Source organism: Megalobrama amblycephala, linkage group LG15 (genome assembly GCF_018812025.1).
Source record: "Megalobrama amblycephala isolate DHTTF-2021 linkage group LG15, ASM1881202v1, whole genome shotgun sequence".
Classification (NCBI taxonomy): domain Eukaryota; kingdom Metazoa; phylum Chordata; class Actinopteri; order Cypriniformes; family Xenocyprididae; genus Megalobrama; species Megalobrama amblycephala.
Genome location: NC_063058.1, coordinates 21,468,097 through 21,493,222, shown reverse-complemented (window position 1 = coordinate 21,493,222; position 25,126 = coordinate 21,468,097). Strand labels below are relative to the sequence as shown.

At 38.9% G+C, this 25,126-nt stretch overlaps 1 long non-coding RNA gene across 12 annotated transcripts; it reads left to right on the top strand.

Moving 5' to 3' along the window:
• The first annotated feature begins 274 nt into the window (after positions 1–274).
• LOC125247730 lies at positions 275–25,067 on the top strand. Of its 12 annotated transcripts, none has more exons than XR_007180157.1 (9): positions 275–777; positions 3,475–3,659; positions 3,926–4,073; positions 10,015–10,079; positions 17,091–17,199; positions 20,239–20,357; positions 21,302–21,357; positions 23,110–23,205; positions 23,446–25,067. It is a non-coding gene; the product is annotated as an uncharacterized LOC125247730 (long non-coding RNA). The 12 variants fall into 12 exon arrangements; XR_007180156.1 differs by lacking the exon at positions 275–777 and adding an exon at positions 2,457–3,247; XR_007180161.1 differs by lacking the exons at positions 275–777; positions 3,475–3,659; positions 3,926–4,073; positions 10,015–10,079 and adding exons at positions 10,149–10,395; positions 12,095–12,116.
• The last annotated feature ends 59 nt before the right edge of the window (positions 25,068–25,126 follow it).

Below are 25,126 nucleotides of genomic sequence, written 5' to 3'. Positions count from 1 at the left end.
AAAAGCATTCAAAACGACTCTAAGATATTATAAAGGAAGTTTATGATCATTTAAATAGTTTTTTCTAATCAATAGTTTTAATATAATGTCTAATACGTTTTTCTAGTGTTGTGTAATTATTAGCAATTATTGTTAACTCAAATGCATCTTACAATTGAGATACAATTAGACTATGTCAGTGAAAATTCATTTTTAATTTTAATTTATATTGTGGAAATGTGTGAGATTTTGTCTACATTGTAAGACCCAGCAATAAGTGTAAAATCTAAAAAAAAATGCAAAGGTATGTGATGATGGGTAAGCTATCAACAAAAGAACAATAGAAGTTCATAGAAAGCACTATAGCCTAAAATTACATATAGCCTACTTGATTTTAATTTAAAATAGTAATGTGAAAACAATTAAATGATGTCGGATGAAATAACCGCCTCATGTGAAATGTTTAGCAAACAAAACTGGACACTGACGCATTTTAGGGTTAAATCTGTCACGCTCCAACAGGTCTGTTCATCGACCACCAGGTGGCGCTATCAGACCACTGGAACACAGCGTCGGCCGCTCGTGACTAGGTATTTCCCAAATCAGTCACTGTAGCTCCTCAGCTCCTCACGCGCCATCTCACGCGCTCACTGTGAGAGATAAACTGACTGAATGAGAAACCTTCTCTTTGATTCTGGTCGTGCTAAAGACGTGCCTTACTTTTGTCGTTTAACAAGACAGCACGCTAGTGATCGGCTATTTCTGTAAGACGTGATAAATCGATGGACCAATCAAGAGGTGGGCAAATAGGCTGGCACAACAAGCGTACGATATCAAACAAAATGTTCACGATACTGCAGTGAGCAGGTGGGGCAGTGGCTTTATCGGTTCGAGTGGAAAACCACCACAACAAGTCGACTAATTAACGTTATTTACATTAAATGTGGCACTTTAATACATCCCTCAAATAGCAGGTCACCTGAGGTTTCACAAGGCTCACTGATGTTGTGTTTAAGGAAAATCTTGTTTGAGGAAATACTGGAACCACGTTCGATTTGAACAGTGTACTAAATACTGAATATGCCTACTTCCATACTATAGTAGGCGAAAACAGTATGTGAGTCGAGTCCGAACATACAGCGCAAACATAATGATTTTTAAGAGCCATTTTTTAGGTAGACTCTATTAAACAAAACAAAAACAAAACAAAAAACGACCAGTAGTCCGATGTTTGGAAGATGGACTCATATGAGTCGGTTCATTTTAGTGAATCAAAAAACACAGCGTGGTCAGTGTAGACAGATTCCCAATAGAATGAATCACATAAATCTGTACTTTTTAATGAATCAGAAACATATGGCATGGCCATTGCAGTCAGATTCCCAAATGAATGACTCTCATGAACCAATCCTTTTTAGTAAATAAAAATAATTCAGCTTGCTTGACCAGACCAGATTCCAGAGCGAATGACTCTTGTGAGCCAGTTCTTTTTAGTGAATCAAAACCATACAGTGTAACCACTGTAGTTAGATTCCCAAATGAATGACTCTTATGAACCGATTCTTTTTATTGAATTAAAGGGTTAGTTCACTCAAAAATGAAAATAATGTAATTTATTACTCACCCTCATGTCGTTCTACACCTGTAAGACCTTCGTTCATCTATCGGAAGATATTTTTGATGAAATCCGCTCAGTGAGTCCTCCATTGACAGCAATGACATTGAAACTCTCAAGATCCATAAAGGTACTAAAAACATTTGAAACAGTTCATGTGACTACAGTGGTTCTATCCTAATATTATAAAGTGACAAGAATACCTTTTGTGCACCAAACAATATCTAGTCTTTTAAACAATATCTAGTGTTGAACGTTTTCAAAACACTGCTTCGTGCAGCTTCTGAGCTTTATGAATCTTTTGTTTCGAATCAGTGATTCGGATCTCCTATCAAACGGCTGAACTGCTGAAATCACGTGACATTGGCGCTCCGAATCACTGATTCGATTCGTGAAGCTCAGAAGCAGTGTTTTGAAATCGCCCATCACTAGATATTGTTGAAAAGTCGTTATTTTTTTTTTTTTTTGGCGCACAAAAAGTATTCTCGTTGCTTTATAACATTAAGATTGAACCACTGAACTCACATGAACTGTTTTAAATATGTTTTGAGTACCTTTATGGGTCTTGAGAGTTTCAATCCACAGCCTTTCAGAAACGATCTCAGTCTACATTACACGACTCTAACGCAAGTCACATGACCGTTCATGTACACTGGGCATGCGCATACAAGTGTAAACAGTTGCCTCTTGCACATGTAGGCAGCTGCAGTATTAAAAAATGCAGAGTTTAATGGCACAATGGCTGCGAAAAATGACAACAAAGCTAGCAAAGATTGCAGTTCAGTCATTTCACTCAGCGGCCATCTTTGAAATGCCTCTCGGGCATCCAAGTGCAGCTCCTATCTCTTTGAATGGGGAAACATCAAATTCTCCAAAGCTGTTTGCCAAGCTTTCCATTAAATTTCATATTTGAAATCACCAATGAAATCTGACAACGACTGTCTCATAAATTTTGTTTCTAAACGCTTGAATCATGACAAAAAACGATATTTTTCAGACTGGATCAAATTAATGCGCATGCGCAGTCCTAAATGCGCATCTCTTGCGTCTCATTTCGGAGGCGCGCGTCTGACTGTTTCTATAGGAACCGGAGGTTGTAACGGCTGCTGTAGTGACACGATGACTTTACCAATCAGCGATTGGCTCTTATTTAGAAGGCAGTACTTATTCCGCCATATTGTGTGTTGCACTTTCTCCCATTCAAAACAATACGAGTGACGCGTCTTGTGTTATGTTATTGTTTACAGAGCCACGTCATCGTTTTGCTCCATTTACACCGGAGTAGTGTAAACGACAGGCGTAACCGTAGCAAAAGTTATGCACTTTAAAACGAAAACGCACTAGTGTAAACGGGGCATAAAGAGGTTCTTTTAGCAAACACTACAATGAATCAATCGAAGTTGTTACTGTTTTTTGTCATAGTTATTGTCCGGTTCATATAGGCCTAGTTAATCATACATTATGAGTTCTGTTGTAATCCGTGTTTTTATTTTGTTTGTTCACATTTTATATTTGAGAACCAATTAAAGGTTAGTATTTGTGTGGCCTCTTAAAACTTTGTGTAAACGCAGCTTTTGCAAGAATTTATTTCTGATTTATGTCCGTTCTGATGAAATCTGAAATGATCTCATCATCTGGCAACAGACCACTGAGGTGAGTAAACGCAATAAGAATAGCTTTTTTCATTTTTCTAAATGTTCCTCCTTCAAGGTTTCTGCTTCAAAAGTAGAACCGACAATGGAACAGTTAACGAATCAATTGTGAATCTGAATCGTTCATTTCTTAACGATGCCCATCCCTATACTTTTTTTTGTTTTTTAGAACACATGATGCACTCAACTAAATGCCATTACTTTTAATACATATTCATTTGTTCACAGTGCTCTGCAGGAGAAGTTGGAAACGAGTTGTCACACCCTGCAAAGACTCACGACAGAAGTATGGCTGAAGAACTGCAAGAAAAAGAAAAGCTATCCTCTTTTTCATGAAAGAGTACCATCCGCCCCCTCATGTACAATGCCTGGAATAGTAACAGCACTGCCAGGCTTACTAAATATAGCAACCAGTGAGTGTTAACATGTCAACTAGGAACCCGAAAGAAGTGGTTTCCACACGTGTGGCTGTTGTGGCTACACATAGTGCTATAAATAGACTAATAGACTATGCGACATGTCTTTAATAACTTATAACCGTAGAAACACAGATCAGTTTGTGCCTTTTGCTTGTTCTGATGGCTTGTTGCTCATCAGTGTTGGTTCACCCTGCACAAATCACCTGTCTAAGTTATGTTAACCGTAAATACATTTTAATACCTTTCTTTCTTTCGCGCAGCCTTGTTATGTAATAGGCCTATGTATGTGAACGGAGACAAGGGGCTGGATGAAACGTGAAGGATCATGCGATGTGGGCAAAGCAGCAGCAGCAGCAGCAGCTGAGAGATGCAAACAAGCCAGGACCCTTCAGGGTTTTGCATGCACAAGTTAGTTGGTTGATTGTTCTTCTGCCATTTGCATCTGGGAAGTTCAGGTCCCAACTAACTTTTGAATGAATTAATATATTACGAGAGGGGGTAACGCATGAATTAATGTATAAATGAATGACGGCAAACTTGGTGTGAACGTGCACATGAAAGCTCTGACATTCTTAACATGTTATGCAGGAGGGACATCATGTGACAGCTTGCCCGTTCATAAATATTCACCGTCTCTATTCATGCAGACTCTTCTCTTGAGGTAGTCATTGTGCCTCGGCTCTGAACCATGTGATTCTGATGGGAGGGGGAGATTCTATAAATAGCTCTATAGCTCGGCTTCCATTGACATCATTTAGGCAGGAGAGACGGAAAAATAAACAGAGAGAAAGGGCTATAAGGGCGGAGATTCTTAATCTGAGCTTGAAATTCAAACAAACCCTCATCAATTCTGATTCCCCTCTCAACTCTCCAATAGAAACCAGTGGGGCAGGGTCTGTTTCCTAGAACATCTATGTTTCTGGCTGTAGTGGAACAAAACCGAGGAGATGGGGATGGGTGGGGGGACATCAAACAAAGGAAAAAGAAACATGTGACGAAAGGCCAAAGCAAATATTTTGGATTATGTTATTGATGGGACCTGGAAGAAGATTATGGCCAAGACTACCTATGTGAGCAGTGTCCGTCAACAATAAAGATTGATGAGATGCGTCCATCCCAGCATATACACTCACCGGCCACTTTATTAGGCACATCTGTTCAACTGCTTGTTAACACAAAAATCTAATCAGCCTATCACATGGCAGCAGCTCAGTGCATTTAGGCATTAGGGCTGGGACAATATATCGATGTATTGCGATTCGAGAAATGATTCTGGATCGATTTTCTGAATTTATCGTGATTCTCTCTCATATCAAATCTGAGGTTAGATTTTCAACAGCAGATGGCACTGCATGCTTTAGAAACAGCCGTACTTTGCTTCCTTCCAGTTCCTTACACACACCACTTGAACCTTCTATAAAATAATCATTCGTAAAGTTCAAAAACGTTGAAGTGGATTACATGGGTGTTTGCAGTGGGCTGTTTACATTAATCTCACATCATAAAAGCATTCTGAGGTGCAAGTACATTCAGCCGAACGCACGAGCGCTCTTCTTCATGAGCATTTGTGCGTGCGGTTAAAAACTAGCCTAGAGCGCCATCTGCTGTTAAAAACTAAGTTCAGAATCGATTTGTGATGCATTTGGAAAATATCAGAATTGATCCATGAATCGCAATGCATTGTCCTAGCCCTAGCAGAAATGGTCAAGACAATCTGCTGAAGCAAACTGAGCATTAGAATGGGGAAGAAATGCAATTTAAACGAACACTCCACTTTTTTTGAAAATAGGCTCATTTTCCAACTCCCCTAGAGTTAAACAGTTGAGTTTTACCATTTTCAAATCCATTCAGCCGATCTCCGGGCCTGGCGGTACCACTTTTAGCATAGCTTAGCATAGTTCATTGAATCTGATTAGACCGTTAGCATCTCGCTCAAAAATAACCAAAGAGTCTCGATATTTTTCCTATTTAAAACTTGACTCTTCTGTAGTTACATCATGTACTAAGACCGACGGAAAATGAAAAGTTGCGATTTTCTAGGCCGGAACTATATTTTCTGGCTAGGAACTATACTCTCATTCCAGCATAATAATCAAGGAATTTCCCTCACAGCAAAAGAATTCCGTGACGGATCGGCCGCGGAGGTATCGCGACTTCCGGAACGTATCCGCGAACGGACCTGTATCGGCGTCTACTTGCGCGCAGTGACGGAACTAGGGCTGCACGATTAATCGCATGCTATTCTCACGCGCATTTCGTCAGTAAAGCCGGTTCCCTGATTACCGCTAAATCACCATCACCTGCTTTCAAATGAAGCGGCATTTAATAGACAGAGCCGTAGGTCACTGAAAAGCCACGCAATATCGCGTTCATATCGCAGATGAATCGCCTGCGATAATGAACGCGATATTGCGTGGCTTGTCCGTGAACTACGGCTCCGTCTATTAAAAGGCGCTCCGTTTAAAAACAGGTGATGGCGATTTAGCGGTAATCAGGGAACCGGCATTACTGACGAAATGCGCGTGAGAATAGCATGCGATTAATCGTGCAGCCCTAGACGGAACCGCAACGAAGGCGGATCACGGACCTGCCGTGGCTCCGCGCTGCATCCACTCCGCATCCGCGATTAAAACCTTACCTCCGCGGCGGGTCCGTTTGGGACCTGCAAATTGATACAACCATTACAGTAAAGGTGCGTGCGCGTCTGCGGATCCGACATGGGTCCGCTCAGGATTCGCTGATTGACAGTAGAATTTATGGCGCCACCCGGAGGCGAAGCTGATCCTCTGGGCGGCGCCAAAACGAATGTGACGGTCACGCGGGTTTGGCCACTTGAATGCGGATCCACCTAGGAGTCTCCTGCTGTGTGGGCTTTCTGCTGTACCATGAGCGCAGCAGGCGCAATGATATTACACAGCGTCTCTCACAAATGTCTCCATGGTTGCAAGACACGCTCCCTGTGCAAGCAGTGGGTCACAGCCGCTGCGTAATATCATTGCGCCTGCTGCACCCATGGTACGGCAGCAAAGTTCCTTGATTATAGAGTATAGTTCCTAGCCATATCGGCCTAGAAAATCGCAACTTTTCATTTTCCGTCGGTCTTAGTACACAATGTAACTACAGAAGAGTCATTTTAAATAGGAAAAATATTGAAACGCTTTGGTTATTTTTGAGCGAGATGCTAACGGTCTTATCAGATTCAATGAACTATGCTAAGCTATGCTAACTAAGCTAAGTGCTACCGCCAGACCCGGAGATCAGCTGAATGGATTCGAAAACGGTAAAACTCAACTGTTTAACTCTAGGAGAGTTGGAAAATAAACATATTTTCAAAAAAAGTGGAGTGTTCCTTTAAGTGACTTTGAACGTGGCGTGGCTGTTGGTGCCAGACGGGCTGGTTTAAGTATTGTAAGAAACTGCTGCTGATCTACTGGGATTTTCACACACAACCATCTCTAGATTTAACAGAGAATGGTCCGAAAAAGAGAAAATATCCAGTGAGTGGCAGTTCTGTGCCTTGTTGATCGCAGAGGTCAGAGGAGAATGGCCAGACTGGTTTGAGCTGATAGAAAGGCAACAGTGACTCAAATAACCACTTGTTACAACCAAGGTCTGCAGAAGAGCATCTCTGAACGCATCAAACCTTGAAGCAGATGGGCTACAGCAGCAGAAGATCACAGCGGGTGCCACTCTTGTCAGCTCAGAACAGGAAACTGAGGCTACAATTCATACTGGCTCATCAAAATTGGACAATAGAAGATTGGAAAAACGCTGCCTAGTCTGATGAGTTTCGATTTCTGCTTCGACATTCAGATGGTAGGGGCAGAATCTGGCGTAAACAACATGAAAGCATGGATTCATTTGCTTTGTTTCAACGGTTCAGGCTGCTGGTGGTGGTTTAATGGTGTAGGGGATGTTTTCTTGGCACACTTTGGGCCCCTTAGTACCAATTGAGCATCTTTTAAACACCACGGCCTACCTGAGTATTGTTGCTGACCATGTCCAACCCTTTATGATCACAGTGTACACATCTTCTGATGGCTACTTCCAGCAGATAACTCGCCATGTCACAAAGCTCAAATCGTCTCAATCGTCTGGTTTCTTGAACATGAGTTCACTATACTCAAATGGCCTCCACAGTCACCAGTTCTCAATCCAATAGAGCAGCTTTGGGATGTGGTGGAACGGGTGATTCGCATCATGGATGTGCAGCCGACAAATCTGCAGCAACTGTGTGTCATTATGGACCAAAATCTCTGAGGAATGTTTCCAGCACCTTGTTGAATCTATAAAGGGTTAGTTCACCCAAAAATTTAATTTCTTTCATTAATTACTCACCCTCATGTCGTTCCACACCTGTAAGTTCTTCGTTCATCTTCAGAACACAAATTAAGATATTTTTGATGAAATCCAAGAGCTCTCTGACTCCTCCATAGAAAGCAATTTAACCACCTCTTTCAATCGTTTCAAAAGTCATCGTTAGAAGATATTGTTGAATAAAGTCGTTATTTTTGTTTTGTTTTTGCACACAAAAAGTATTCTCGTCGCTTCATAACATTAAAGGTCCCGTTCTTCGTGATCCCATGTTTCAAACTTTAGTTATTGTGTAATGTTGTTGTTAGAGTATAAATAAAATCTGTAAAATTTTAAAGCTCAAAGTTCAATGCCAAGCGAGATATTTTATTTAACAGAAGTCGCCTACATCGAACGGCCAGTTTGGACTACATCCCTCTACTTCCTTCTTTAATGACGTCACTAAAACAGTTTTTTGACTAACCTCCGCCCACAGGAATACACAAGAGTTGCGTTTGTAGAGTGTGTTTGTCGCCATGTCGTCGAAACGCTGTTATTTTCATCCAGCAGTCCAATCACCTGGTCTGATTCCGGCTCAAATTGATAGGGTAAAATTAAAGACATGTTTACAATAACACTGAACGCATGCATCTCCACGTTATGGTAAGAGGCGTGACCTTTCCGGGCAAGATGTGCTCAGAGCTGTCGAATCACAACACAGGAACCGCTGGCACAATCAGAACTCGTTACGTATTTCTGAAGGAGGGACTTCATAGAACAAGGAAGTCATCAATCCGTTTTTATGACAGTGGAAACAGCGGTATACAGATAAGTAAATTATGTGAAAAATACTGTGTTTTTTTACACGCGAAACATGAACACATGTTATATTGCACACTATAAACACAATCAAAGCTTCAAAAAACCACGTAAAACGGGACCTTTAAGGTTGAACCACTGTAGTCACATGGACTATTTTAACAATGTCTTTAGTACCTTTCTGGACCTTGACCGTGTTGGTCACCGTGATTTTGCCAAGTAAGACATGTTCCTGGATCAACATCTTTGTTGATCATGGAACAACATTCCAATCAACCAATCAGATTTGAGGGACAAGTTTACTGTTTATGTCAAGTTTAGGCTTGCAACCAGGGTTAGGTGCTTCTACATCAACGTTATTCACCTATCTTTCCCCTCTGATTTTAGGGATAAGTTATGGGTAGGATTAGGTTTAGGGGTAGGACTAGGGTTAAGACTAAATTTTCAGACTGGAATGTTGTTCCAGGATCAACAAAATATATTGATCCAGGAACATGTCTTACTTGGCAAAATCATGGTGACCGAAAGGGTCGGTTAAATTGCTGTCTATGGAGGAGCTCTCGGATTTCATCAAAAATATCTTAATTTGTGTTCCAAAGATGAACGAAGGTCTTACGGGTGTGGAACGACATGAGGGTGAATAATTAATGACAGAATTTTCATTTTTAGGTGAACTAACCCTTTAAGGCAGTTTTGAAGGTAAAAGGGGGTCCAGCCTGATACAAGCAAGGTGTACCTAATGAAGTGGTTGGAGAGTGTACTCTAAATACTGAAGGTCAAAGATCACATTAAACATTTTAGCAAAGCAAAACTTGACGCTCATAATTATAATAATTCAACACATCATTGGGCATTATGTGCAATGCACTGAAAGAAGGGTGTTTCTTGGTCAGCACAAGACACCCCCTTAAACCCCCAAATCTTGAGGTGAATGCTCTTTTTGGTCTGGAAGTTTAATTTCACTCAAGACTTTTAGTACCTCCACTGGTGGTGCTTTCTAAAGTAATCAAGTCGCTATTGACTGGCAGCTGCCAATCAGATAGTGAATCTTTATTTGAGACTGTGGATCAGACTATTTTTTTCTCATTGTTTTAATCTTTTATTTTTATTTTATTTACCATTTATTTTGAATTGAAATTAAATGTCATTTAATAATTATAAAATTATATAGCCTATTAAATTGAATGATATATTAAATAATACATAAAAAAACATGAATTGTTGCTCTTTTTTGCAGGTTTGTGATTTTCACTCTTGGAGCCACAGACTCGAGACTGCTGTCCCTGTCAAATTTAAGGCAAGGTGGGTTAAATGAGGAGAAGCTCTGAGTGAGCTCAAGCCCACACAGCCGAAATCGAGGTATTTTTAGATTTAGCGGAGGGTGCAAACGTCCAGCTTCATTGTCAGATCAAAGCCTCCACTTGTGTCACTCTTTGCAGAACACTGATTTATTTTAAGGGAAGCATGATGACAAATGTTATATTTATGCCCTTGATCTAAATATTTACCTATTTTCAGTTCCCCCACACACAACTCATCACCGCCCCCTCATTCACGATCCTCCAATTTTAGTAGCAGGAGTCCGACGACTCTCCGGAACATCCCGTGTGTCGCGAAGGTAGGATCAGCTTCATCCCTGCACATCGCAGTGTTTTATGAATAGGAGCTTCTACTCATTCATACACTTGTAGCTAACATGGCGATGAAATGCTCAGGATTCTGATGTGTTTAATACAGTAGAAACAGTCTCGAGGTGCGTATTATAAGTTCGTGTCTGTTGAGAAAACACTGCGTAAAGCTTGATGCGATAGTTGAGCACCACGGACAGCGACGCGTGCGTCGCAAAACCATCAACTTTACGTGACTTTATCCATCTGATTTTGCAAATTAAACTAATTATTTGAAAAAATAATTATTACGCAAAAGCGAAAACCTATTTTAAGGCGATTTTCAACGGAGTTTTAAGTGAACTGCCACTAGTTCTATCAGCTCTCGAATGGAGTTTGGCGACACCATGCGGCAAGATGGGGCCCCCCCCACCCCCTGTGTTTCTACAGCACTGGTCAAATTACTTTGTGTTCTGCACGTTCACTTTTAGTAGTGTGCTTTGCAATTCGACATGTTTAGAAGGCATAGTCTGTCTGTCGTTTGTAACACTGCATTGACTTGAAGCTGAAATATTAATCACATCTCTTCATGTGAACGAGGCAACCCCAGCAACACCAACTTTTTTAGGGATCTCCTTAAACAGTGTACACAGAACATGTGCAAATCATCCGACGGATGGATAAAGATCATATATAGGCTAGTGGTGCGTGTCTGCCACGGAATCCATTGGCAAGTGAGTTGTTCACGATGCCAGGCGACCGCAAGGAGTGGTTTTGCTCTCGGAAACCGGGGCTGTGGTCACTTGCAGCGCGGACACTTTCCGTCTTTCACCTATTAAGCCCGTTTTCGCTTGCTTCGAGCCATTTTCATTAGCGTTAGGCTGTCTGCGAGCACAACAGGGACGGTTGTAATCAGCAGCCATAGACTGTGAAGTGGGAGAACCTAAACGTGACGTCAATGCCTAGTAACTGACGCAGCCCTCAAAAAAAGAGAGAGATTCTGCAAGCTTTAATTATTATCGTTTGTGTACTGCTTTCAAGACAAAACATATTCCGCTCGCAGTGCAACTGATTATGGTTGTTTGTGCGCGCGAGTCCGTGTATGTGTCTCTGTGTGAGTGAGTGCGTGCGTGCGTGCGTGTGTTTTCTTCTTTATGAGCAGCGAATCCGTCCCGAGTTTCCAAGCGAAAGTTGCATGGAGACACACCGCGTAAGACGCGTATAATAAAGAGGATGGTGAGCGACATAAAGGAACGAGGAGAGCGGGAACAACTTGTGCTAAGAAAGAGACGTTAGAAATATTTAGCCCTTAAGAGAGAAGGGCACTGAAGCAGTTCGTTTGAGAAAAGAAAAAAAAAAAAATCACTGCAGCGATGCATCGGAGGCGAGTCGGAGCCCTCGCATGTTGGAGTTGGAGAGGCAAAATTAATGTACATTATATGCACTCCACGTAACGCTCCTGAGCGATGTCTTTGTGAGTGTTTTTTTTTCTTACTGGGCGCTAAAAATAGCATCAGTGTTTGATCGTGGTCCAGAAATAGGAAGAGGGTATCACTTGTATAAAAAGGACTGCGATTCTGAGAAACTTGGACGTGTTGCTGAGGATAGATATGTATCAAGGGCAGTATTTGATTTTCATTTTGCTTGTTTTTGTGTGACATGGTCACGTATGATGGTTTGAACTCATGTCTGTGTTTTCCCTGCTTTCAGCAAGGGCTTGCTGCACTGGTAAGTACGTATTCACAGCGATTTTTGGTTCGATTATATGTTTTTTTTTTTTTTGCACGATTTCTTGCATGCATTGAGTAACGTCCCATTCCCTCCATCGAGCAACCATTTGCTTCATGTATACACTGTGTGCACTTCTCAAACAGGTGCCTTGTTGTTTTCATCCACTTGTTAAAAATGCAATAAACCCACTCTCTCCTCAGAGCAGGAACCTCGCGAATGGTAAATAAGTGAAGCAAAAAGCAAACTCCTTTGTCTGACGGCGCTGTTGAGTCAATTTTTGCCTCTTCGCTACAGCTGAAAGTGTGAATGGAAACCGACAACACTAGAAGAGTGAGGGGACATATCTCTCAAAATATGTGAAGAGGAAAATAGGCTAATAAATATAGGTGGAAGACGCCGCGCCAAAAGGAAAAACACCAGCAACAGCCGACGAGGGAAACCCTGGTGTGGCGTCAAGGGGTTCCGTGCATCCAAAATCGCTCTTAAATGGTCAGCCCTGTTTTGGCCACCACCCGTGAAAGGGATGCCACTACGCACACGTTCTCAAAATGCAGCTTAAGTTTTAGGACTTTTTGTGTGTGTATGTGTGTGTGCGACGTTCCCGCGTGCGTTGTTTGAACACTTCCATCAGATGTGCTCGCGACTGTGTAGCTATAGGCGGATTCACTTGGATTACTCTTCCGCCCACGTCATTTTCATTATACAGTACTGCAATCGACTGTTTTCTATTGCTGTGGACTATACTACTGATCTTGTGCCAAAACTAACGCGTTCGCGTTGCATTCAACACCATTTGTGCAGTTGCGCAAAACAATGACCGCTAGTGTTGTTTTAATCAAAGCACCTCTTAATAAATGTCTAACTTCAACCGTGCAGCGTGCACATTGTTTCATCAGCGAACTGTCATTTATATGTTCAGGGGCTGTATTCAAAAGCCAAATTCACATTAGAGTTTGCTTAAAATCGTGTAGTGAGTCTAGGAATGACCGCGGATCTTTGCAGAAAAAAACTCATTACCTTGACCTTTTCAAAGACACTGTGGCTCTCTACACCTATCCCAGACATAGCAAGATCTTCTTAAGTCAATGCTGGCGTTGTAATTTTAGTGGAAACACGGATTTATCCGAGTCGTGACTGCTATAGTGAGTAATATGTGCGCGTTGGCTGCGTCAGGAGATGCAGTCGCTGTGCGGTGCAGACAGAAGGGGGAGAATCGTGACTGACTGGAGACGTCCGCAAATGATGCGACCACCAAATAAAATCCTCATAATGGTGGCATCTGGGCTTTTTTATATAGCCTATATATATATATATATTAATATATATACACCTGTTACATCTCAAGCCATGTCTCTTTTGCCTAGCCACCTCAACCTCCCCTTGCACCACGAAGGCGCAAGAAGAATATCAGTGATTAAGAAGAAGGGAGGGGGGGAGTCTTGGTTCGGGATGAATTTAGACTGGGGAGGGGAGGGATTGTGTGTGTGTGTGTGTGTGTGTGTGTGTGTGTTTGGGGGGGGGGGGGGTCCAGATATAGATCGTGACCCTCCCACTTCGTATAGTTTCAAGAAGAGACACTCTTGTGAATTTTGACAAATGATCGCGTGGATGCAAGAACTTCACGGGTAAGTGAAATGAAGTCACATTCCACAGCTGGATTGAGTGTATGGCCAATATATGTGCCAGAGGGATCACTGTCTGAGAGAACCCCCTTGTGTGGTGTTGTCGTGCCATTATTACTAATATTTTTCACTTAAGTTGTGACGGCTTGCAAAATGTTGTTGTTGTTGTTGTTGTTGTAAAGTTGGATGTAGAACATTTATGTAAAGTTCTTGTGGTGCCAATAGCTTACCATTGTTTTGTTTGTTGTGTCTGCAGGCGATGTCAGATGTGATGCAACTCTAATGTATAGAATTTGTTATGTTCTGTTGATAGTTTAGAGACCCCCGTGTCCTCACTGAGTGGTATCAGCCAGTGAACTCTCTGTGGTCATGAAATGAAATTGCCTCAGAAGCCTGTCGTGTTGTTGTCGTCGTGCTGGCGATGTGTTTTGATTTACAAAATGCCTCAAAATGTTAGTCGGTTTTGTTTTTTTTTTAAATGACGCTATATACATGTTTTGAATGAATACACGACGATGTATTTCTTGCAGACATGAATTCGCGCCACGCCGACATGGTGTGTGAGAGACATTTTGAAACGAGACACGGCGAACGAATTCGGCGTAAAAACAGAAAACAACAACAACAACAAAAAAAAACATTAAATGTTATTGTCTTACACGGAATATTTCTGGTCACTTGCGCCAACGAGGATACAATTTGGTCCCCCCTTTCTTTCTTCCTTTTTTTTTTCAAAAAGGGGGGTCCCTATATAAGCAAGAAACCGATTGGTGGATGACGATTTTTTGTTTGCGCCAATAAGATCTCTCGCTGCTCTCTATTTATTGCAAGCAGATTACAGACTGCTCTCTCCTCACCAAGAGCGCTTCATCTGCTCAGTTCTCCACTAAACGGCATCACGAACCAGAGGATATATTCCACAGTAGCAACAAAACGGCGAGGCAAAAAGAAATGAGCGCAATGGTCGCTGTATCATATGTGTGTCTTTGTTTAGATGTAATTATCGCAGCGCACGTCGGTATAGGCACGAGAAAAGCCAGCGAAAATAAACTACTGGGAAGGAGTGAATTCAGCACCGCGGACAGCGCTCGCGCACAGAATACAGGCATTTGGATGCTGGCTGCTCTCAAAGCTTCCCATGCTCGTAGAATGTGAATGAGTTGGATACAGTTCAGCCACGGAAAAAAAGGGCTTCGCTGTCTCGCTTTCCCGATGTCTGGACACAATAGGATTGGGAAACCAGAGCCATGCACAAGCCACCTGGATGTCACTGTTTGATGTCAAGATTTGTCTTTCGCGAATCTTTTTGCGGTCTGGGCTTGCTGTTCATAAGTATCTAGCTGGGAAGCCCTTACCCCAAAAAGCATTTGCGGAAGGCGCATTCACCGATTGATGCTCCATACGCTGCTTGGATTAAATGCTTGCATTATTATTATTATTAATATTAATATTTATTATTAATATTATTGTATTTATTTTCTACAAATACTTTGTTATTTTTTTTTTCTCAAAAAAAAAAAAAAAAAAATGTCATCACTGTATTGCGGCTCAAATGCAAAGCCGAACTTCTCTCCCACTTACGTCCCCAAAGTCTAAATCTCCCTCCCTGTCGAGAGTTATCTGGCGTCTCCATTGCCAGAATATTTGCTCTCGTTAATACGATTACAAAAAGTCACCCAAACAACACCACAGTTCCACCAACGAGCCTCTCAGTTTGCACGTGGGAAAACACAGTGGTCCATTCGGGGGAGAGAGAGAGGGGCATCTCGTTAGTGTGCTATTCACTTAGAAGCCAAACAATGTTGAAATGACCCCACCCTATTCGCAATAACATGCAAGCTGCCGGACGCAGTTATAGTTCTACACAGGTTTAAAATTAAAAATCAGCCCATGACAGAGTGCCATGGTGTGTGTGTGTGTGTGTGTGTGTGTGCGATAGAGAGAGAGAGTGTGTGTGTGTAAGAGAACACGTCACCGTAGGTGCCCAAAGACAACAAGGTTTCACCCAACCTCCTTGCTTTCTTTTCTTTTATTTCTTCTCTCTATCTCTCCCTTTTTTACATACATACACACACACACACACTCGTTCTCTCACACACACACACACACACACACACACACTCTCTCATACACACACACTGTATTTTGGAAATATGACACTTCGATGAAATATGACACACCTACGCACACGATATAACATGTAGACACATTGGGTGATAAAGTTTTTATGCCATGCAGACACAGTCCATTGAGAAATTCTCAACAGCTGAGAAGTGACGCGATCCGTGTCACTACAATCTTGAAGTCAGGTCCCCCAAGTACCTCATAAGTCATTTCCCGTTTTCGGTGACACTCACCTGTCCTATATGCGAGAGGAAGTGCAAATACAAATGCCCCCATTATATGCTACAGTATTTGGACAGGGCTCCAAAGTCCCTTAGTGACGACAACCCCAAATTCCTTCAGGTCAGACTAACATTAATTCTGTCTCAACCGAGTGTGTTCCCTCACACATTATTGCTTTATAAAAGCCTTCGATTATAAGGGTATAAATAGAGCAATTAAAAGTAAAAAAGCATGACGTGAAGAGACGAGGTCCTGGTTAAGAAATATTAGGAAACTTTAACTTTATGGAGTTTATTTTCATACTTCAAGAGGACTGTGGTCATCTGAGTAGTTTCCCTGTAATACACAATCATGTAAGTGTTCGTTTTGAGTTTGAAGTGATTTATTTGACGCTCACGCGAAAGCAGCGGAGACACAAGGTGGATTTACAGGTTTATAAGGCAGATTTTTGGCCTTATAATCATAATTTTGAATCATTATAACTTGTTTGACTGCAGAAATGCATATTAAATAGGGTTATAAGTTCATATACGCTGAGCATGCACCGTTTTCTTTTTATGTTAAAACGCCTGTTTTTCTATCTATTTAACGTGTGCCAATAACTTCTGTCATTTCTACTCGTTTTTTCACTGCATGAGTAACTGAATGCAAAGTGGTCAAAAAGTGCAGTGAACTTTCCTTAACTAATAAATTATGCCATCAGTCAATCTTACGCTTTAAAGTTTACTGGTCTTATGTTTTCCCAGTGTGACTTTTTCTACCGTCTAATTCATTTGACGAAACTTTTAGTTAAGTGACTGAATCTTATTCTCGTGCTATGCGTATTTAAACTTATTTGAAAAGTGCACCAATGCAATGCATTATGTTAATGACACGATGATGTCTTTCCCATGCTTTGTTTTTACTATTACCAACTCACTAAACGTGTTGTATGTTTTAGAAGCGGAGCATTCAAACGTTCCCACTGGTATTTATGTACAACTTTGTGTTCTTGTGTTTGTGCACAGGGCAGGAAAACCTTGAGGGATCCATCATGTCAAGTAAACAGAAAGTGAAATGAACGGCTCGAGTAGCCGAAGGTTCCCAAACGGTGTTGCTCGTGACCTCACCGTCTTCGTAAGTTCATTTTTCCCGCCTCTGTCCTTTGCGAGAGTTGTTGTCATTGTTTGCCAGTAACCGTTTGAAACTGCAGCAGGGACAGGATTTCTCAATATATGACAGGGTTTCAACTGTTGAAGGTTTTTCTGTGTTATTATTATGCCTGTGAAACTGTCGGTTTCAGGCCTGTGTAACGTCTTAAGTGCTCCGGTTGTAGTTTACATGAAACGGCCTGAAAGTCACTAAGGTGGGTGTGGCGCCCTGTTTACTGTGTGTTAGGACAATTGCTTGACATTTTCAAGTCTTTCTTTTAGTTTAACATGTGATATTTGTATAAGTTTTGATAGAAAAGCATATTAAGATTTTTGGTATATGGAAAACATGGCTTTTTTTCTGTAGTGAATTGGATCATTGTTCGGGTTTGTATGTTGTATATTTATGTTAAATACATATTAAATATTTATTCCTATAACAATTAGGTTAAAGAAATTTTCACAAGTATAAATATACTTGATATGTGCATAGGCACAAGAACACACACACACACACACACACACACACACACACACTGATTTCATATCTATGCATGCATGTAGATAGTTTTAAAAAGAAAGAAAAGGTGGTTAAGTATTTAAGTACGACAAAAGGACATGAAAATATTTTTTGTGTCTGCATTAAAGTAGCTTTCACTGCATGCCTTTACTTTCTTGACTTGTTTTGCAATGTTTTAGGTTAAAATGACCACTGAAGTTATATGAGATATCAAATTGAGCTGCAAAAAATGTGGAAAATCTGATATTTGCATTGGCTCGTCAATAGTTTTAGTTTTAGAGATGTTTGTGTGTGACTTCTAACAGTTTTTTGACAGTACTACTCATTGCAGTTTAGTTTACAATAATGTGCAGGATCATTTTAGTTCAGTGTTTTTTAAATGGAAAAAATATTTAAGTGTATCATAAAAATATTTATCACCTACAAAGTAAGGGACAGTATTAACACAGGCTGGACGGTATGACGGCCCCTAAAAGACATTAAATTAGCCAAGCTTTTTTTTCTCTGTCTTTCTTTTTTAAGGTATTAGTGCCACAATATTGTCTGATTTGGTCTTTAAACACTGTTATTAACTTTTTAAAACCTCCCAGCAGAAATTTCATGACATAACATTGAAATGCTGACAAACAATTTGAGACAAAGAGTTTTAATACAGATTTACTGTACTGTCAAATCATAAATACTATTTTGTACAAATTTAGAGTCATATTTTACTGACATTATAGTATAATTTTAGTGAGGATAGGGATGCAACACTGGCTACGATGGGTTATTTTCATTTAGCAATTTATTTAATTTGAAAATTTTACCTCTTTAAAAAAAATATTACAAATATTTTTGTCATAATATCTCATATTTATATATATATGTATTGTTTTTTCATTCCGTAGTGAGTTTTGAGATGCATTCAGATACACGTAGGTACTTTTTTTTACTCAAGGCTATATGTGTGTTTTTCATGTCTCTCCATTTGAAAAATTAATTAAAACATACACACATTTGAGAAAAACAATTATAGTTTTTTGACGATACATTTATTAATTGATTAACTGGGTGTGCAAAAGACGTATTCTCACCCAGTCAGTTTTATCTTATTAAAGATGCACGTCTCAGGGAAAAGTCCCTTTTGTTCAGTGTTAGATTCATAGTAAGTTTAAACTTGATGTTTGTTTTTACTTTTCTACTTTATCTTTAAATAGCATTGAGTTTTTAATTTCTCTTTAACACTCAGAAATTAATGTTTAACTATTAATAACCACAATCTAAACCAGGCTATCAAAATTTTAAAAAGCATGGCAAACAAGCAACGTTGCTTCCATGTTGTATTATATAGAAAAGCAACCTTAAACAAGCTTTTTTTATGTCACAAAGCACAGAGTTTTTTCATTTTACCCTCTTTTTTTTCCCCTTAAGCTCATATTATTTGCTGGTCTGGGGATGTGTCGTGTCCAATACATGTTATTTTATCTCCTCTCGAACATTTCATCATGCTATTGTGCCACTAAATAACACTTAAAGCCTTTTTACCATCTCAAGAATTCTGTGACTTTCCTAAATTGTCTGCAAAATGACATATGAGATAAATCTGAAACTTTTAACCGTCATTCTAATCGGTTCAGAGGAACATGATGCCAACATTAACCTCCCGTAACAACAAATAACATATAAATGATGGCCATATGCACTAACAAGAGGAATATTTGCATATGTGGGCCCCTTCTTTTCTCTTTTCTCACATTCCCTCCATCCATCCATGGATGAGTCAGGGAAGGTGTGAGGGATGAGTCAGTTCCGGGCAGAATTTTTAGGGAAGGGGAGTGTCTGCTTGTACCTAAGAGGGTGGTCCCGTCATGCGAACATGTCACGACCTCACTGCCACAGAAATACATGCAATAATGTGCTTTCTATAGAACCAATGCAAAATTATACATATATATATATATAAATAATTAATTTCAGCTACTATGTTTTTAAACACAGTCAGTTAATTCTGAACGTGGTCGAATTGAATCTTTTGTTAAAATACATTAATTTAAATGTAAATCTTAAGTTTTCAGTTCTCTATCGAAAAATGACTTTATTAAAAACTAAACTTAGCTCTTTTTTAAAAAATATCACACTCTGATGAAAATCCTTTTAGTATTTCACAGCTGATCATATTGATTTATATAAATATCATATAAAGTATGTTGAAATTAAAAGCTGTGAAAGAGTGTGTAGGAATTAATTTTATGAAATAAGTAAAGATTTTAATTTGTACTATGAATGGAGAAGAAATTATAACTTTACAACGTTAGAACACATTCATTTATTCACAGAACAATCTAAAAAAATAAAATAGAATTGATAAAATCAACTAAAACAATACAAAAAATATGAATTATCAAGTATTAATTGGCATTGCTATTTTTTTATTAACAATTTTAGCACAAATAAAGAATGCAGATGCTGTGTGGGTGTGTTTGTCTACATGTTTTGTGGTAATTGTTTGTCTTTTATTTGTAGATGACCAGACATCTGTGCAAAAAGCGAGCTGTGAAGCTGAACTGACTGCGTTCCTCATGGAAGGAGAGACAGGAATGGAAGTTGACGGAGGAAAAAGAGGGAGTTGACCAATAAACCAGGTATCAACCGACACCTGTTTAGACCTAAACATACCTACAGGGAAGCTTTAAATAATTGTAATGCAAAACGCACTTTCTGTACCATGACATGCATTCACGCAGGTGAAACTCAGTGACCCGCAAATCTTGACTGATCATTCAAGAAATACATTTGCAAATGTGAATCAATTACAGTGAATGTTTAAAAATAGGAACTATTTATAATTAGCAAGAATGAGAGCAGAATTCAGTTTGTAATGTCATAAAATCACCTTTAGAAATGTAAATAACTCTGAGTGAGCAAAACCTTGAATGCTCACATTCAATTGTGTTTGGGTGGATTGGAATATCTTCCAAAAGGGCATTGATCCCTATTACATGTGTTTAAAGAACAAAATCATGTATGTAATGTTAAAAAAGCAATATATATGTATCAAGTCAGGTCTGGTAGTGACGTTAGGAAAGTACAGGCTCCAGCTGCACATAAAAAGACGACGACGTACAGAGGGAGACGCTTATTATATTACTGCAGTCTTGCTGACCAAAAATAATACTGTTTATATAAATAAAGTCACATCTAGTCTTTTTTAAAAGAACGTTTGATCAGTTTTATCAAACTCTCAAAACCAGCAATACAGAATGAATGCATCAAAAACATTGCACAAATTAGTTATAGTGAATGCAATACATTTTTATCTGTATATAAGTTTGGGTGTTATAGATATTTTCTAAAGATACATCAACAAATGTACAATAAAACATGATTAAGTATGGATTTTTATCCTGTTTATCTTTACTAATGCAAAAACTTCTTTTAACAATTAGTTTTATACTAATCGTATGCACTGTCACTCAGTTTCACCTGCACATTTTAAGCCTTCACACAAGTTTTTATAGGGTTACAATAGTCTTGTTTCCTGTTTTTGGTCTTTTTGTGTGTGTTTTTTTGTTTGTATGAAATGTAGAACCTGCAAGACTGAGGCGACTGAAGTATAACAACATTAGATAACCTCAGATGCTGGTAAACTAATTGATATTTTCTATACATTTATATTTACAAGTGTGTGTGTGTATTTGAATGATGCTGTACAGCTAATTGTCATCATTCTGTGTTTGATTTTGATATTGATAATTTAACATACTGTACTATTGTACCTAGTCAGTATGTATTCAGCATGTGGGTCTCAGGAAACACATAGTGACGTGGTTTTTATGACTATCATGAGCAAATTTTCATTGTTCAGGCCAAATCTGTGTGTGTGTGTGTGTGTATCCAGTGCCATATATAACTGTTGCTTGTGTCATATGTTTGCATACCCACACAAAGTGCTCTGGGAATGTGTGTTCAAGTGAGAGTGTGTGTCAGAATTACTTCTAATAGCATTTTATTGTGAATGTGTGTGTGCAAAATGTCTTGTGAATAGAATGTAGAGGCAGATGTGTATGTTTTGTCAGTATAGTATCAGCAAGAATGCATGAGGAATGTGTGTATGTGTTAGTTTAAGGTGTTGGCGTGTGCAAAACATTGGTAAGTTGTGTGTGAAATGTTCAAGTATACTATTGTAAAGTAGTGCATTGTAAATCAATGCACATTTATTTATATATATATATATATATATATATATATATATTGTGTAAATGTTTGAGAATACGACAGATGAAGCGAGTGTGTGTGAGTCTGTGTGCACATTAATATGAATGTACAGGAATGTGTATGTGTTTCATAGCTTTGTGTTATTAATGCACAGATATTTATGAATGTGCGTGTGTGTGTGTTTGAAAATGAATATAAAGCATGTTCATTTTTGCCGTTATTATTACAGACAGTACGTGTGTGACATTTTCATACGAACAAAATAGCTACATGTGTGTAAGTGTATATCAGAAAGCTCTGTATCATCACAAGGCCTCTGTGTGTGCGTATGCGAAATGTTTTGTGTGAATATGAACATATATGAGTGAGTGTGTGTGTTTTTGTCAGTTGTACTGATAATATGAGTGTGTGTGTATATATTTACATACTAGAAGAGCGCACATGGATGTGTGTGTTCATGTTGCAAGGCTTCATGTGATTGTTTGGAGGCCCTAAAACCGCTTATATGCATATATGAGCGTTTAAGTGTATAAATACGGACATTCGTACGATCGTCTGCGCACATGTAAATGGCTGTGTGTGTGTGTGTGTGTTAGTGAGCACATGGCCTAGAGGTTGTGAAACGTATACGTGAGCTTTGAGACGACAGGGCAGACGATACACAAACATGCAGTTATAGTACAAAGCATAGTTAGTTACATTTTGATTTATTATATTTTCTTTTAAATGTGTTAATGTACATACGCATCTTAAATTTAAGGGTTTTTAGTAAGCAAAGCAACTTATGCCTTACAAGTCAATTTGCTAAATTTGAGCTTTTTCTATAATATAAAATGACACTGAATAATCTACAATATAGATGTGCTGAAACTTTAATAGTTTACAGCAGTTTTTCCTTTAAAACATTAATTGTAGATGTTTAAGAAAGCAGGACCAGCATGGAATACAGGATGTTGTCTGTTTTAATAATTGGTATCTGTACAGATGTGGTTGATATGAAAAGGTTGTTTTGGAATTTAATAAAATGATGAACAAGGATTGAAGTGCATGTAAAAAAATATGACGTTTGACTGCATGTGTGTGTGTGTGTGTATGCACAGCATGTGAAAAAAGATATATTGTTAATGTTTGAAATCATAAATCTCTTTTTGCATCCTTTGTCTTTCCAAACCCGTCTAGCATGGCAAAGGCCTCAGCCGTGAGAAAACCGTGATGAGGTCCTACGGTTAATCATCTGATCCAGAACATTCACATGTGACAGAGAGAAATAAAAAGGTATGTGGCATTTTATCAGTGTCTGCATTTTTTTAACCACATAACGTGGCCTGCGTCACAGTATATGAACGTGCCTCAATAAATGTTATAGAGGATTTGTTTTTCACCTTATAAATGTATTTATATATCTTATATTTTCAGAATGAGCAACATTTTTAGATGCTACATAAATTATGCATGATTCAATAGATGTAATCTTTAAAAAAAAAATACTAAAATGTATTTTATTTCCCCCCATAGGATAAGAAAATTTGGGAAAACTTTACTTTGTATCCTCCCCACAAGATCAACGTCTGTTAGACTGCTTTACACCTGTCAATGGATATTCAGCAAGTTAATTACTTTGTAGGAACACAATAACACCGTCAGGTATTTGCCATATTTGTCTGTAAACTATCTGGGTTTTTAATAAATGAGCTGGACGTTGCTTACGTTGTCAGACGTTTGAGAAACGTGATATGTGAGATGCGAGGGAATATGAAAATGATAATGTATAAAGTGTTTGAGTTAATACAAAAAGTATGCTTGCATATAAATTCATATATACATATATATGTATATATAGATATACATTTGTTGTAACTCTAAACTCTTCAGCTGTGTGACGCACGAGAGCGCTTGTGTTGTTTTTTAAATTCGCAAAGACATAGTCGGATTTAATCTCATTTGTTCTAATTAAATAATAGTCTATATGTATCTTGAAATGCATTTGTTGTGACTGTGATAATAAGAACGTGAGCGCAGGAAACTTCCGCGTCAGGAGTGTGGAAATTACAGCCGCAGCAGCACACGGTTGTTGTTGTTTTAAGCTTGTGGTGCTTTATAATATCGAGGGGTGTATATTTCTGGGATCCTATAGTTTGTTAAAATTGTTGTATGAAGCTTCAGACGGTTGAACGGAGAGTTTGTTGATCTGTCAGGCGGTCGCTGTCCACTGCACGTGGTGCTGAAACGCGCTGCTGCTGCTGCTGACGTACCACTCACACGTATCACTCGTCCCAAGTGTGCTTATAACTAAAGATAACGCTGTTTTTATACCGCTGAGTTTATTATATCGTATATATAATGTTTCATAACTCGTGTTTAGGCACCATTTTGAGCACAATTAGCCTAATGTGAAATATGGCCTGTTTGGATTGTCAAAGGGTCAGAGGGCCTGGGTAGTGTTGAAAAAGAGAAGCAAATATATATATATATATATATATATATATATATAATAGGCGTCGAGTTAAGCTTAAGATGTCTGTGGTGGATCTGTGAGTGTCTAGGAGGGAAAGCAGGAATATATAATGTGTTACGTGAGAGACTGAGAGGATACATGTGAGTGTGTGTCGAAAATTGTATGTTTTAAGGTTTCTATAAGCAGATTGTAATGAAGTAAAATATCTATATCAAAGTATTCATGCATCAGTTATCAAATGTACATTATTATAAAGACAAATAATACGTGATTAGATTATTTGTGCTTTACGTGTCTTATATTTTTTTTATTGCTTTAAAATTGTACTATTTTTCTGCTTTGCTGTTTTTGTATATCATGCAACCCTACATGTGCTTAACGGTTTGAGTTGAATTGTGTAAAATGAGTTGCATGTGGTTGCTGCAGTGTGGACGACGTAGTGTATTTCTGAGAAAAATGTGCTGAATTAACTAGCCTATTTGACTAATTGTTTAGCTCTTTTATTACATGAAATAAGCTGTACGTGTGGTGTAAGTAATATGGTGTGATTAAAATGTGTGTATATTGCAAAATCAAAAAGCTGGAAGTTTGTTGTTCACGTGACAGTTGTGATGAATCACGCATTTTGTAATCAAACTGTATTTTCTGTCCTGTGTCAGTGAAAATAAAATGTTTGGCGTTATTTCAGAGTCTGTTTGCTTATTTTTCTACTTTTATCTACTTTTTTATGTGGAAAATTAA